A 14,456-nucleotide genomic window follows, 5' to 3' on the forward strand; every position below is an offset into this window, starting at 1 on the left:
AAAACATTCTGGTTCCACACAATATTATGGAAAACATATCAGAATGCTGATATGGGTCAGAATTTTCTCACATCCTCTTTTTGCAAAGTTTAGGCAAGCTTAAAATAATCTTGAGAAGAAAACAAATTTAAGCAGCCCTTTTTAACAGAAAACATTCCCATCCATCATCTCATAAGCAAATTAATATCTGGGGAGAAAACCTCTCCTTTAAGGCTGCCAGCTGTAAGCTAGCTATCTCCCAGTTTGACTTGGATGATCCAGGTTTCAGCTACATAGTAGAACCAGAGTTCACTCACATCATTGAAAGTTCAGGTATGCCTCCTTCTCAAGAACTACAGTATAATTTTTGGGAGTTATACAATGTGCAAGACCGGACATGTCAACCGGTTTCATATTTCCATTCCCCAACRCGCATCCTTGTGGATCAGTGCGGGGAGATGGCACTCCCTGCTGCAGACTTGGCTCTGCTTCTCACATCAGCACCTTCCAAAATGGTGTAGATTGGGCTATGGTGGGACCAGACTGGTTTTGCAAATGCAGGGTTGTATGTGGATCAGGGTAAATAAGGGATCTGCAGGTCTCAGCAGTGCAGGAAGAATTGGTATTTGCCTCCCAAGTGCTGCAGACGGACTGCTCCTGCCCTAAGAAGTAAAGGGCTAAAGGAAAAGAGGAGGGAACGTTCTGAAGAGCCAGGCTTGCTGCTCGGATCCACGTTGGCAGGGTGAGAGGGGAGCCAGCAGTGATTCCACCTCTGGCAACATCTGCTTTCCTCCTCCGAGTGATAACAGCCCTCCTGGACCCAGCTTTGCCCGCGCAAGCTGCTGCAAGCTCTGCTTTCGGGGGCTCTGGACTACACAAAACCGGCAGCAGGCCTACGGGGATTTGCCACCCTCGGCTGCCCTAGACATCGCCCCCAACCTACATGCCTGGAGACAAGGCTTGGGTCAGGGCCTCAGTGAAGCACCACAGTACAGATTTCAGCAGCCACACGCTACAACAGTAAGTGACAGGATCACGTCCGAGTACATCCGCTACAGCCTCTACTAACTTTTAAAACTGGAACTGGAAGAGAACATCTAATATGAGCTAGTGTGAATCCTTCATCTCAGCTAGGATATAATTGTATCATTTTGCTTGACAATGTGAGATAGAGGGGGCAATAAAATATCCATTTCACAGTGAGACCAGTATGACATGGCTACCATGGATGGTTAGGCTACTTAATTTATGTTTCAGAACTCATTTTAATTCATTAGGCATTTCCTACTATATTCAGCCTTGCTATAGAGAGCTGCTTATAAAGGTTATAAGAAATAAACACTTTAGGCATGGGCAATTTATTTCTTCCTTCAACCTGCCTATATTTTGTGAAATTGCATGCTATAGAGCAATATCGAATTTATAGAAAGCATGAAAACCGAAGGCTTCAAAYTGTTGTAAAATGGTAGAACTGTATTCTTCTACAGGAAGAACGAAAACAAAAAAATAATAAGACAAAGCTCAAGGCATTGAAGATGCCCTAAACAGTGAAGGTTAAATGTTTTATATTGTTTACAGTATACATTTTGAAGAATGCTTTCAAGGCAGTCATTTACCATCTTCTGYGTTTTTTTGCATTTGAAAAATAATTAACTCTGCGGTGGGATTTTTAAAGTAGACAACAAGGTAGCAAACATTTCCTGCATTCTTACAAAGTGAGAAAGTAAATTCATGAGGACCTGATGGAARCTAAACAGAATCCCTCAGCTCTCTGTGAGTATACTGTTTGCTGTCCTTTAAAAACAGGCTAACCCAGTGTGTAGTTCATTAGTATTCTAATTGTCAAGTAGTGCTCAGTGGTTGTCTCAGGCTGTCTGATTAAAAATTAAACAAAATTAATTTTTTTCATTGCCAGATGCACTGAAGTCTCTCCCCTCCCCCTCCCTTTTTTTAATTAAACTCCCTTCCAAACACTTAAGATCACATGTCATSATGGCAAAGCAGTAACTGACCATCCATTGTACGAACAGATCGCAAAAAGCTATTTAACTCTTAACTGCAGTGCAGAGACTCCATTCTTACAGAGAATATGCTTTATTCTCATCATTGCTTTACCATCCYTTTCAGCTAATCTTTATGTTCTCCAAGTGTGAAAGAAACAAATAGATGCAACTGTGATCATAGCTGGAGTATGGCAAACAGCACCATGTCCTACAACTGGCTACGYAGTACAGCAGACAGACTTGGAGCTTGTTTCCTCTTCGTCCTCCTATACTAACCTCTAAGTAATAGGGGACTACTCCTGTGTGTTCTGATAAAGATGTTCTTGCTGATATGAACTTAGTTGCTAAAATAACTCAGGTAACCTTTAGGCACTAACTGTCTAACTACTTTCTTCAGATTATAAATTTCTCAAGCATATAAAATCATACCAGTAGGTGCTTCCCTGAATCATAATGCTATTAATAAATATGAATAGCATTTAATGTTTTTAGAAAGCTAAAAAGAATTGTATAGAAACTGAAATTCTGGACAGAATTTCAGGATTCTGCAGTACATTTTCAGGCACTTCCACAGACGACGACTGTTTGATTTACCTTAGTATACAGCTTAAGCACTCTGTGCCTTTTTTTCCTGTTATTACAACAGGGATCTTTCTCTCTCTCTCCATTACAGTTGGATATTATACAAACAAAATCAATCATATTATGTGTGCAGATACTGTGGTCATGGAGGRCAAAAAATATATTCTATAACCAGAATACTAAGATAAACAGGTCACAGAACTTTCCCAAGGTACAAGCAAAACATAGTTATACTTTTAAGCTATGGTCAACCAGAAGTACATGCCAATCAGTTTGATTAGGAACAAAAGAAAAGACATTAGACCCTGGCTTTATGCAGATCAGACTATGCCCTTTGGTTTTGTCTCTGTTAAGTACGCAGTCAGTGACACTAACTATGACATTTGTAAAACTATCCTAAAAAAGTAGCAAAGAGAAGAGTAGTAAATACACTGAGATTATATGAACAAATGCATAGAAAAAGTCTCAGAACAAATACTGAATGAGTCCATGCCTGTCTCTAGCAAGACCAAACTATTTTTCATTTGTAATCACGCTCTCTTATGCTGGGAATATGTACAAATGTACAAACAAAACAATGTACAAAGGCAGATACAGACTACAATAATAATATAATCAAATTAGTTCTTTTTATATTATTTAGCACATCATAGTTAAAAAAGATCAGTGGCATCAAACCCAAGCTGAAGAACYACAGAAATGTTCCTACAGAAACTCCTGCAAATTCACAAATATTGCTAAGAGCATCATCTTTTTTACTACAYTGTCACGTGGCTTCTTCGCTGTCCTAGGTAGCTGCAAGGGACACAGTCCGAGATGTTGCAGTTGGGTCCATTGTCACTTTTGCATAAGGCTCAGATGAAACAAAGAATTCTTCTTGCCACATGGGAACAGTCTCACTTGCAAGATGATGCACCAGAATTTACAGACAAAGAATTAGGAAATTAAATTAAACCTGGAATTTGTTCCCTTGCAATAGGGGCCAAATTCTTAGCAGAAGTAAATCATTATGTTATCTGCAACAGTGGACTGTGGCACACAGAAGGAAAAGTAGGAGAAAGAATTAAAGAAACAGGGCAAYTCCTTCAAAGTTGTTGAAACTATGCAGATTTACATCAAATGGAGCCATGAGTCTTGGCTAGYACGCATTTTCTTCAAATCAATTTATTTTTCTTTTAAGTTTGACCTGACTATAAGAGACCTTCCATATTTTAGACTTGATTTTCAGAGGTCATCCTGCTTGAACACAAGAAGTGTTCAATGCCCAAAGCTTCCGCTCTGGCCCATAAAATCTATGAAAGAACAGGATCAATAATCTGAAGTGGTAATAAAGTTCTTCCTGCTTTAAAATAGCACTACTAAGCAGCAACAGCACTATTGCAAAAATGTGATTCCCTCCCCCAGTATGAACAAAACTGGATGAGYTGCTTTTGGGATCGGCACAAAGGAATCTCATGATTCCTCATGAGGAATCTCCTCATTAAAAGCAGAACCCCTTCTCCCCTTCCATCCAACACACACCTAAGTAGAAGTTTCTACTTTCTCATTTTTTAAAAAAGGGAGGGGTTTAAACAAAGATCAGATTTATTCCTTCTTTCTTTCTCTCCCCTTTTTCTTACTCTGCAAAGCCAACAAAGAAATTGAATACTGGAAAAGATTGCCTTTTGGTGTACAGGATATTTTCATTTAATGAAATGTTCACATTATAGYTAATGTTACTAGGCAGCATCTTTCTTTCATCCCATTGTTTAAAAATCATTTTATAAAGTTTAGTGAAAGGTAATGTCAAGATCTTTGCTATGAAACATGCAGAAGTCCAGGAAAAACAAAGTAATTATATCACTATTAATATTTGGTTAGTTGTGCTTTTCCATTTAAATGGAAAAAGAATGKACATAACTATTTCACAAGTACAGACACTAACCTAACAACTCCCAATGCCACAGCAAAGGTTTCATCATCTTCACTGAGCTTTGAATCAGGCYCACCACATACGCCCCTGGTTTAACTTGCACAGCGATGGTAATTTTCATTCATCCCCCAGACACAGTTATATCATTTCATGAATCAAATACACAGACACACACACACATTTAATMAGCCTCTTGGAAATCATTATTTAAAATGTAGAGAAGGGCATACTTCTAAGTAAGGGAACAGTTATTTAACAGAGGTCAGACTGCACTCCTAGGGAGAGCTGTACCACGCCACACCAGAGACGCATCTAACTCATACTCTATTTCAAAAATAGGCCGGTAGCAATGTTTAAAGAGAGCATGTAACGTACAAGGCCAGTTTAACAGGATCCTCCTTTTACTACACCTCTTCAGTTCCCAGCAATCTGGGGTTTACAGACTTCCTGAGGCAAAAGCCATCTGGTGACTGGCTGGTACAATAGCCACCAGTGGAGCTAGCCTCCATGAACACATCTAAACCCTTTTTTAGCTCCTTTATTCCTCTGGTTTTCACTCCACCAGTGGCAAGTCTCAAAAACATAATTATGAGCTGTGAAAAAAATATTTCTTTTTATTTGCTTTAAATTTGCTATCGTGTAACGCACATAAGTTTTGCATTGTGAGAAGTGGTGAAATACTGCTCGCTGTTTGTTTTGCTCCTCAGTATTTATATTTTTTAAAATAAGTCAGTTTTAAGAGCTGCACCTCATGATTGCAGAGGTAGTTAATATTCATTTGGGGATATTGCTAAGACTGACAAACAATTTTCTGCATGTGTGCAAAGAGGATTAAAGTTTCTTTTAGTTGTTCTTCAATTTATTTTACACTCTCCCAAACTTTCCAGATCAAATTCTTTTAAAAATTACAGAAAATTCTAAACAGGAATTTACCAAAGATGTCTATCTGCAATGACATTTTTATAGATTAAAAAAAAATTCCCCAGACTAACACAAATGTTTTGCTTCCCATTGAAGTCTGCACATCTTTTAGGCGAGAAGTGACAGGAATGTAAGCCAGGCAATTTTAACACAGCAGCTGYAGACTTCAGAGGGGATTCAGTGACCACAGAAAATTGTGGATTATGCCCTTACTRAGTGAAAGGTAAGTGCCTGTATGTTTTTTAAAGCTGGCACCTGAGATCCCTTAGTAAAATTTAAATAGGTGATATAGCAGGGTTAAAATCAACATCGTCTTGAAAGGTAATGGAGAGGGGTTTCATAACAGAACTGTTACCTGCAATTCACACCAGGTATTTAATGACAGTTAATACTTCTACTCTTACAAAACTGTCTTAAGTATGAAGGCACTGAATACCTTTGTGTTTGGAGATGAACATTAGCTCTACGAGCTTTTATATCTAAATGTAAATATCTCCTATGACCAAAATACTGCAGGTTTTAAAGTATTCTTTTCTGCACTGCAGTAGTCACAGTGCCTAAAACTCTCCCCTCCCCCTCCCCCCCCCCCCCCCAGGAAAAAAAAAAAAAAAAAAAAAAAAAAAGAAGTCCTCCAACAACCCCAAACCTACAAACCAAACAAGGAAAGTATTCGGGAGCTTTAAACTTTCCTAACATTATTTACTATGTTTAAATATAGTTGGATAATCAGCAACTAAGTAATTCAAAAAATAAGCCAAACTTCACGMAGCTGCGCCTGGTGAAAAGGAACTTGCAAAGTCAAACGAAAGTGAGCAATGTTGGATTTGTAGTAAAGGGCACCTCTCAAGCATTACCATTTTTCACCAGAAATACCTACAGCTTCCCATCCTACCTATAAAGGAAACTGCCTACAGTGCGGAGGAAGAACCAAGAAATATTGGCTTGCCCTGATGTTAAATCATTATGGCTATGACAGGCATTCCTACACATGATGCATGTGTAGCTGCAAATAAGGTCACTGTGTTGTTCTCCTTGGCAGTTAAAACTATGTGCTGAACATCTCAGCTTCCATTTTAAATTTACACTAACTCCCCTCCCTTAAAAATTAGGCAAAAAATTGCAGAGCAATTAGATTTCTATGTCTAATTAGCAAAGATTTAATTCACTGCTGGCATATTTCACCTTTCTGTGAGCTACTTTATGAATGACTTTCATATATCCAGAGCTTTTTCATACCACTGGGCTTCAAACGAATTTACAAACTTTGGATATTATTATTTACCAYGACAGTAACTAAGAGAAGCTCCAGATTTAGAGGTTTGATAGGCTCTTCTGGAAACGTCTACTTTTCTGGATAAAAATCAGAACTACTGTACTAATTTTTTGCCAGAGCGTCTGCACAGCCCAGGTTGACACTGTGTGTGCAGTTAGTTCCACGTTTCCATGCAGCAGCCCGTGTGCTGCTGGATGAACAGCCTGGCACAGATAACGGACTATCCGCCCAGCGCTTCATAACTATTGTAATTACCGTGAAAGCGCAGGACGCCAGGCAGCGCATACACACCTATTTCTGACAGCAGCCACAGGAAATCAGTATGGCACTGATAAAAGTCAATGGCAGTTTAAGCTTACTTAGACCAGGTAAGAGCTTGGCGTTAAAGCACGTACCTCAGTGCTGTACTCTCTAAAATCCTGTTAGATCACTACCAGCTTAGAATTAGCTTGTCTACATTAGGAAAATTAGGACTCAATTCACTTGCTTGTTGCAATAATAGGGCCTAGTAAAGATAAGATTCACTAAGATCCGCTGTTGAGGACAATTTAGTGATAATGTGATTTTTTGGAAAAAAAAAAAAAAAAGGAGAAAGATTATTTAAAATAATCTCACCACAAGACAGCATCTCTCATCAAGGATGCTGGCCAAGTGCTTCTAATATTTTGTGAGYTAGTGCAGCCAGAGGCAAAAACAAACCGAACAGTCACCAAGAGAATTTGTGGGCTTTCCCCTGGTAGCCTCCCATCCAAGCACTATGCATACTTTGTGAGATCTGATACTACATGTGGCAGGGCTGCTGCTAAGAGAGTCACCGTGGGATTATTTTAACGTTCATTGAAATGGAGGCAATTTATTACATACTGCAGTAGCATCACTTTCATTCAAATAGTAAGAGGTCGCAAGTAGCCTTTTAAATCTGCCTTGTCTTTCCCTCTGGTACCAGCTTACCTTCAAGCTTCTTGGAAAGATGATGCTCTGCAAAACAAGCTTCAGAGGTTATACTAAGAACAGAGCATTAAAGTACCCTGTTGACCTCCCACAACACACAGGGTTACAAACACAGATCTGCGTGCTTAAACTAGGTTTCCCCAATGGCCTAAGAATGGGATGCATCTGTGCCACAAGTTTTACACTTACTTAATATTATCATAAAACATTTACATGATTTAATTAGATTATGTAAATGCTTTACTCCAATTTGAAACTTTGAAAATCATAATGTCATGCTTTAAATTATGCAAGTTTTGAAAATGCTCTTCACAGCAGTAGAAGTAAGAACACAAGTTAGACAGTCCTGTCAATGCCCTTCTGCTGTTCTCTACTCACCAGTAAAGACTACACAGAATGCATTACTGTAATCTTGACTTCTTTTATTATCATTTTCTGTATAGAATGCAGTTATTCTGTGCCCTGATTTTATCCCAAGCCTAAAACCAAACTGCATGTGGAAAATATTTTCTGTTTTGTATCAACATCGCAGCTAAGCAGCAGATGACATGTTAGCAGCAGTTTATCCTATCCTCCCCATCATTCTGACAAGGCACGCATATCGTGGCAAGTAGACCTTGGCAAGGAGATCCAATAAGTGTTTTTCATGGAAACATCTTTCTCACTACTGAGCAATGAGAAAGGGAGTTTTATTTAGCAAACATTTTTCTTCTAAGTGATCTTGCTTAAATTGTACTTCTGGATGGGACAGTGCTGCCACAATATTGAGCATGCCACTTTAAGAAATCCTCCATCTCATAGGACATTCTTAAAAATGTGGAAAATAGGCATCTACACAAGCTATAGGAGTAAGTTACAGCAGGCAGAGATGGCATCAAGTTACTCAGAGACAAAGGAAGCAACATTAAAAATGGAAGAAACCATCATGTATCAACCCATTAATTTCAGAAATTAGCATGTAYTCATGAAAAAATCAGCAAACTTGGGTAGCTTTAGTAGGACTTTCTTGCTCATGATATCACTTATTTTCTGATGCAAACTGAGTACAGTGGTTTCTTCTTCAACACAGCTGTTGCTGACGCTCAGTAGTTTGATCTACCTCACTGCACGGATTGCCCATAAGGGGCTCTAAAACATTGAACCAGTTTACTTTAAGGGCTCAAATGTTTCTACCTAGTCAGAATATCTTGCACTCAAGGTTCCCCCAAAACCTGAGTCCTCTTCTTTATACAAAACTGAAGAACACTGACAGGATGAAGAAACAAAACGTAAATAAATTTTAGCTCATGAAAAGAAAAATCAAAAACATTTGAATTCCAAGGTAAGGAAATTTCGAGAAATATTTACTCTTCCTGTAGAACTGTACAGCTGTTTTTTACCACAGGGTGAAAGGACCTACCCCACAGCTCGAGCCATGGGTGATCAGACAGTAGCTCAAACACAGACAGTAGCTCAAACACAGGCCATGCTAATTCACACCATTAACAGCATGTGCATGATGGTTCAAACCCAATGGGGTAATGTATACCCCTAGCAGCAGGAAGGCTAAGTTCAAAGAAGCTGATGAAGCCTACATCCTTGACTCAGCACAGAATAAACCTGAATGTTCAGTCCAGCTTTATCTTGCACCAGTAAAACCTTGGTGTAACCCACTATCTGCAACTCCTTCTGTAACCATTTCTCCTCCCCTCTACCCCTCCATGTTTTGCCTTCTGTCACTGGAGGCCTAGCTCTGACAAGGCACTGCTGGAAGTCATAATCAAAGTTTTGCAAAGAAGTTGATGAGTTGTAATAAAAGGCTGTATTCAAGTTTATGGAGTAAAGCCATGGAAGATAAGAAACATAAAATTGCAGCAAGAGGTCAGACTTTTGAGGTGTAGCTCATTAGTAGCTCAAGGATTCAACAGGAAAATGACCAAAATGCAAGGGTATAACATCCTCAAAGGAAAAAAAAATTGAAGGAGCTGGAAGATGGCAAATGTACAACAGATGACCTATTTGAGGCAGCAGGCAGAGGGAAGACAACCCCTTCCCCAATCAACAGACAGCTAACTGGCCAGCAAAGACTCTTCAAGTATCTTATTGGAGGCRGTGAATACAACAATGCTTGACCTACTAGCTTGTTAAATTCTAGCATATCTCCTGCTTGCAGTCTTTCTATACATGTCAGAAGATGCTTGAAAGGATTAATACAGAGCAAGCCACCCCAGAGAGCCACAGAAGCCACTGTCTTTTCCCATTCTCTATCGTCTTCTGCTCACAGCTCTCACAGATAATGAGAACTGCCTCATTTGTGACCACAGAAGATGTTTGTCTGTAATGTGCTTGCTCCAGCTACTTCCTAGTTCTGCTTATCGGGCCTTCCCTTTCTTTTTTGATGTCAGTCAGTTATCGCAATGCTTTAACATGTTAACCTTCCTGTTTTACAGTGCCCTCCACATTCAGTACTCTGTCTAGGACAACCACAAGTAACGTTGCTCTTTTTTGCCTATGTGGGAAAGTTACAGCACATAAATGATAAATTTTTAGCGATACATTTATTTTAAGAGGTCCCATACATCACTCTTCAGGGATGCATGGGAGCTCCCTTTGCTATAAGGACATAATCAATACTGATCACCACTCCAGGAATACTCATAAAACCCAGAAGTGAAACGTTCATAAAACTTGTCATCTGAAAATAATTTGCTAAGAACAAACATAAAAAACAAAAAACAAAAAACCAAACAAAAAAATTCCCCCAAATTCTCTGAATAGTAAAGTGATTTTCAAACAGTAAATAGTAAAACTCTCATCTTCCAGAAGATGTTATTCCACAATCCATAAAYGAGAACAGTCCCAGACTCTGTCACAGATAAAACTAGAAGAGCTCTAGGTACTTACTCTCCAGTTTTGATGAATCTTAGTAAACTTGTAAGGCTGTCATACATGCCTGACAGAAAAATTAAGTTGCTCTTATTCCAGGTTTCACAATGTCTTTCCTGTGAAAGAAATCCTTCAGATGAAGCTCCCAGTCCAAAATTGCACCCTCCTGTGGTTATCGAAGAAAATAAATTGAACACAGCTGACTGAAATTATTCTGATTCAATTATTTCATGAACACTTCCACTAACCATATTTATCAGCCTCCTAAACCCATAAATCATAGCAGTCTCTGTTGGGAAACTCCAAATTGATGTGGCCCCATCTGAATAAGAGAAGGCAGTAGGCATCTGACAGCCTTGAGGAGCAGCCTTGTGCGAGCTGATTGGAATCTCTAGCTGTATTAATCTTAATAACCTCAGGTAGCTTCCCCCCTGCTGCAGCCTATGTCTTTCTGTGCAAGCAGTAAAGGAGGGAGCAACGCAACTCCCTCATTCTCTCCAGCTGACTCTGTTTTCTGATGAATATGAGCATGCCAGTCATGCTCAGCCTTCATCCTTTGCTGCCCTCAGCGATGACCAGTCTAAAAYCTGTAGAACTTAAATTGTGATTTCAGCCTTCAGATACAGAACTCTGGAACAGAAACCAGAYTGCCTTTTGATACAGCAGTGTGAAGACTTTAAAACAAAAGCAGTTTTTCCCCTCTGTTTTAAAAGATATGTCTGTGAAGTGTAATRAAAAATTGTGTATCGTTTATCCAAGTTATTCAAACAATAGATTGAATATATTCAAACAGTATTAACAATGAAAATAGATGATTAAAACATAGATCAGAAATATACTTCTATCTAGCAAACTGAATCCAAGTAACTGTCACTCACTACTGACAGTATGGTCAGAACAGTTGTTGAAGCTCTGATATTTGCTTTGCAAAGCATTAAACMGATCCTATTGTGATGAAGCTTTAATTTGTGCTGTTGCTTAACAGACTTTCCAATAATAATATATCTACCATTTTTTCCCATTTTATCTAGATTAAATGATTACAAAAAAAAGAAAAAAAGCCACAGCATTGAAGTATCTATGGCTCCATCTACCTACCACTTGCTATCAGACATGTATGTGCCCAAGCGTAACTCTTGTAGTTTCAAATGTATAACCACTCCTCTAAGAATAAGGAAGTATTCTTAATTTTAAGAAAAGATACTTTCCTGTTTTTGTTGTTATACCATCATCTTGAGTAGCATAATCCTTTTCTGGAAGGAGTTTTAGGTAACTTCTGCTCAAAATACTGTATATATGCATACTGAGACAGAGCTGAAAGTATTCAAATGTTTTAGCTCACAGATTGCATGCTGAGAACACAAATAATCTGTTTTCCAATCTCTGCAAAGTCCAATTCCAGGTATTCTCTCTCTTCCCTCCTCCCCTCTCCCTCTACCTTACAGTCAAGAGATAAATCATTGCTTTTTTTTTTTTTTTTTTTTTTGCAGAAGTTCTCTTCCCCATAATCAGAAATGAAGAAAATGAAGTTTTCTCTTCATATGTGTTTGAAAGCAAGTTATATTTACAATTAAATAATTCGTTCTACCAATCCTGTTTGAAAATGAGATGCGTAACTAAGTTATGCAAACAATCAGATTAGAATTGTGGCTAATCTATGTAACACAACACATTAGCCACACTTTGTTGCATGCATGTGATAATCTCTTTTCTGATATACTTGTTAGTATTTTGATAGGTACTTATAAAAAATTAAGTAAGCCAATTATAAAGGCACATAAAATCAAATAAAACATTCACAAATTGGTTAAAATTTCTTGATTCTGAAATGCTTCCTAGCTCAACTTCCTGCACTGCTGTTTCCATACAATTCTGAACATCAATATAATTTCTGCTATTTCCCAGTCTTTCTCTTCTCCTCTGCTCTCTGTAAATTTTTAGAAACTGGCAGTGGCTCAGAGAATCTGTCTGCCAAATCTATTACTACCCTAGGATTCAGCTCATCCAGACTTACTGATTAGTATGTGGTATCTTTGGATTTTCCAAGCTTTCCCATACTCTAAATTCATTCTCCATTAAGAAGATTTTCCATAGTTCCTCCTGCCAAAATCCTGAACTCAGGACAGAGTTAGAATAAATGGACAATTTGCTGAAAAGGTACATTAGAGGTCCTCCCTGCTCAGCCCAGCTGCTTGGCAGCTGTTGCTATAGCTCCAGGGCAACAGCAACCCACATATTCACCATGCATCTTCACACGAGGAGCTTGGCACATGGATATAGCAAAGACTCATTCATCTTTTTCTCCCCAAAGCTATCTTCTGTGCTGGAGCACCAAGACTCTTTATGAAGTTGTGGCTGTGGTAGCACCAAAACAGAAGGGGTCAGGATTTGCTCAATAACAGCTCAAAATTGTTTTGCTGCAAGGTAAGTCAGTGCAGAAGGAAGCATGCAGCTCAGACATTTTACTGATTACATTTAATATCTTAAGTAATTCGCATTGGGACACTCTCCTAAAGGCACAGACTAGACATTTGAAGCTCTAACTAGTGAGACTCMAGAAACAGCCACCTTGAAATGCTCCCTGGTTCTGCTCCCTAGGGTTGCTCACCTTATCTGTTTGCTTGGCACTGAAACGGACTTCAACTGCTCCCATCAGCAGTTACAACCTGACCTCTAAAAAGTGCAGTGACAAACTGAAATCTCTCTTCACACATATCACCTGGGGTTGATAACTTCTGGRTCAACAAGAATATGTGCATTTATGCCCAAACTTGATGACAACTATCATGCACACATTGTATCCAATGACAAAATTAACATGCTGCAATATAAACCACGAATTCTCTAGTACCTAAATCAGTTAACTTGGGGAGACTAATAACGTGAGATTTTAAGGACATGAAAGATCAACATGTAAAATTTTAAGGACTTAGTTAAAACAAACAAACAAAAATCTACTTTTCCTTCTTGTTTTAAAACTCTGTATCTCCACATCTTTCTTTACTTCATTTACTGACAATTTTTTCCTGTCTTTCCCATTTCTGTTTTCCAAACTGATCTTTCCCTGATCTTGTCTTTTTCAATTTACTCTTCATTCCATATTTGTCAGTCTTCCCTTTACTATTTCTTTGCCTATGTCTTTTTCTTTTTCTCCAGATCTCCTTTGTGTCATTTTCTTCTCACTTCACTAGTCCCTCACTGACCAAAGTGGCAGGTGGAATGAGCAGGAGCAATGTGCAAATTGATCYGGAGACTATCCATCACTTTCAAAATCAGTAGCTCCCTTTATAAGAAAGCCAGTCTTCTCTAAAAATTGATTTGCACTTTTYTTCCAGACAGTTCAGCTGCTATTCCAGAAACCATGGGTTTTTTGCAGCCTAAGAATGGCACTCATGCCACAGGTTCTACAACAAAGTTTTAAGTACTTTCTTCACATCCCCCACAAAAAGCAAAACCCCTCAAACATCCTCTGTAAAGCCAAACAGTGGTTACACATACTAATGGTAAATGCTTAATTTTTACATTATGAACCTGTATCCAATTACTGGTCTTTACAATTATCATTACCTACTTTTCACTGCTTCAGCATTGTCAGACGCAAGTRTATCTACTTTAGGGCGTCTTACCGTGATTTAGACTACATTGTTTGATGCTATCCTGAATAAGTTGCAAGACATCAGAATTTCACTCTCAAATACTGAAAAGGTTCCAGGCTGTAAGATTTAGGAATTCCAAGTGAATAGACAAATATAGGTTTAGCATTTTCMGTTATAAGCTCAAAAATACAACTGTCAGGTAGCTTAATTCTTTATAAAACACTGTTTTTTACTAATTTAAGTGTTGAGCACAATCCATACTATTTCCCTGCACCTTTGTGTAACAAAAGTGTAAGAAGAAAGGGGAATAGGTCTAGAACAAATGTCAAGCCTATCCATGCCATCCAATACTTATTCTTCATTAATTCCGATGC

This window comes from Rhea americana, unplaced genomic scaffold, assembly GCF_003343005.1.
Source record: "Rhea americana isolate MKP2758 unplaced genomic scaffold, rheAme1 scaffold_80, whole genome shotgun sequence".
NCBI lineage: Eukaryota > Metazoa > Chordata > Aves > Rheiformes > Rheidae > Rhea > Rhea americana.